Below are 3053 nucleotides of genomic sequence, written 5' to 3'. Positions count from 1 at the left end.
CTGGAAAAAAACATGATAGATGTCATGGAGCTGACTGGAGCTTCCGTTGCAGCTCATAACCGTTGGGAGTCTAAATAAACTCATTTAAAAGACTCACCGCTCTTATTGCTGGTCCCGTTTGACTTCCCTGGCAGGAGAGTGCTGATACTTTGAATAGCAGCCCTCTTGCAGCCTGCAGCCAACACACTAACACACTCCCAAGCGTAGGTGGTGCAGTCAAAGGTTTACTGCTTATGTAGGAAAAGGGATAATACACGATAATACACGATAATACACGATAAGCACGATAAACACGATATACATTATATAACATGGGAATGGTTTGATTTCATTTGAACATGATTTTAGAAATAAGGAGTTAGTACAGGGGTCTCAAACTCAATTTACCTGGGGGCCACTGGAGCTAGGGTCTGGACAAGGCTGGGCCGCATCAGGTTTAAAAAAAAAAAAAAAAAACGCATTTATTAAAAACTTTATGAAAAATATACAAACTTTTTCACTGCTTTGGTTCCGATTTTCAACAACAAAAGCTCTGATAAAACATTCTCAAATATTTTTATTTTTCTGCACAAAATAAGATGAAAAATAAATAAACAAATCAAGAATAAAGAAAATCAATCAATCAGTAATAAATAAATAAATATAATAATAATAATAAAAACTCGCAAACTAGACAGCTAGCGACCTAAACGGTAGCCTTCAAGTTATTTCCTTTCAACTTAAATAGCCAAAAACTTACCACTTCCACACGGATAGGGAGGATAACTATTAACAGTTATTTAACTTTTAACATGAACATGAATCAAACGTAATAATTTTTTCTGGGTACATGATACCATACAGCATCCATATCAAACTTTAAAACATTAAACTTTCATATCAAGGTGGGGGCCTCAAACTAGTGTCCTGCGGGCCACATTTGGCCCGCTGGCCACGTGTTTGAGACCCCTGAGTTAGTGCAAAATTTGTTCTTAATTATTGTGTGGAAATATGGGCTAATAACTATAAAAGCAATTTTCACTCGCTAAATGTACTGCAAAAAAGGCCAGTAAGGATAATTCATAATGCCGCCTACAGAGAACATACTAACTCCTTATTTCTAAAATGACAAATACTTCAACTTGCTGATATAGTTCATCCTCAAACAGCTAAAATAATGCATAAGGCTAAAAATAAGCAATTAGCTAAAAATGTCATCCAATACTTCTCTAGTACAAGAGAGGAGAAATATGATCTCAGGGAAGAAGTACATTTGAAACATAAGCCCACTCCGATCACTTTGGGCGTCAAAGTGCTTCCTAACTATGAACCATATAAGGAAATCCACCCCTCTGTGACATCACAAAGGGACAGTTTTACCACGCCTTTTGAAACCGAGCGTTTTGAGCCACCTTATGTTGTATATTTGTAATAAGGAAAAACCACTGTATTTGTATTTTAGCACATTTCTACATTGAAAACGCATAATTTCGGATAAAACTAGATATAATTAGCTTGTGATACTATATTAATTAATACATTTTTAACAACTAGAAGGCTGTATTAACTATTAAAATATTCCATTTATGAAGAAGCAATCCCATTTCGCGGAAATTCACATGGTTATTGGTCAATGTTTAAAAACGAAAGGTTATTTCTGATTATTTTTTTTTGATTCCAAACCAAGAATCCTATTGCTTTTATAATGTATGTAATCTTGAATTTAAGGCTCATGACTCTTGACAGTTTGGAGATTTGACAGCCTTGTATAATTATCAAAAGTTAAAGTAAAAAAGCCAATATTTTAACACGGAAAAAATTCCAGGGACAAAATGGAAGCAAAGGAAAGAAGTAAAAAGTAATACAGAACAAATTGTTTTAGACGTATAGAACGTTTTGAACGCAACGGCGGACATGTTTGCAGTTTAGAATGTGTTTGTTACGGTGACAGGAAACTGCAAAGCACCTCTAAACCGAAGAGGGAAACCACAGCAGGCTTGTTGCTTCTCTTTTCCGGGGAAGATCAGAAGTGGACTTGGGCACGTAAGTGAATTAAAACATAAACTCCAATTTCAATCCTACATGATGGAAACGTAATAATGTTTCAACTGAATCACTGACTTACTGTATTGTTCCATAATTCAAACATAATTCTCGTTTTTTATGCATTTCACACGGAAAGCAAATGTTTTTTTTTCTGTCAAGTGCTAAAAAAAACAGCTGCCGGCGGTGACGCATTCACTTACGCTGGTAATTTGGAGATATCATTTCTAACAATCTAATGCAATATTTATGTGCGAAGTTGTGCTGCCAGCCAAGACAAATCTCCAAAACTTGTTGTGACGACTTATCGTTTAACTTAAGTAACCAAAGTAATACAGTTAGCAAACATACAAATGTCTTTTTCCAGAGCACATAAAATAAGATAAGATAAGATAACATAAGATAAGATAAGATAAGATAACGTACGATAAGATGGCTGCACGGGCGACCGAGCGACATAACCGAGTTCAATTCCACCCTCGGCCATCTCTGTGTGGACTTTGCATGTTTTCCCCCGTGCATGCTAGGTTAATTAGCCACTCCATATTGTCCATAGGTATGAATGTGAGTGTGAATGGTTGTTTGTCTATATGTGCCCTGTGATTGGCTGGCCACCAGTCCAGGGTGTACCCCGCCTCTCTCTCTCGCCTGAAGACAGCTGGGATAGGCTCCAGCACCCCCTGCGACCCTTGTGAGGAATGAATGAATGAATGTTATATATTCTGCTGCACGGTGGACTAGTGGTTAGCAACCAGACCACACAGCTAGGAGACCCGAGTTCGATTCCACTCATCTCTATGTGAAGTTTGCATGTTCTCCCCGTGAATGCGTGGGTTTTCTCCGAGTATTCCGTTTTTTTCCCACATTCCAAAAACATGCTAGGTTAATTAGCGACTCCAAATTGTCCATAGGTATGAATGTGAGTGTGAATGGTTGTTTGTCTATATGTGCCCTGGGATTGGCTGGCTGGCCACCAGTCCACGGTGTACCCCGCCTCTCTCGCTCTAAGACAGCTGGGATAGGCTCCAGCA

This window comes from Doryrhamphus excisus, linkage group LG4, assembly GCF_037039965.1.
Source record: "Doryrhamphus excisus strain RoL-2023G ecotype Guam linkage group LG4, RoL_Dexc_Guam_v1.1, whole genome shotgun sequence".
In the NCBI taxonomy this organism is placed as follows: Eukaryota; Metazoa; Chordata; class Actinopteri; order Syngnathiformes; family Syngnathidae; genus Doryrhamphus; species Doryrhamphus excisus.
Note: the sequence above shows the minus strand (reverse complement) of the source record.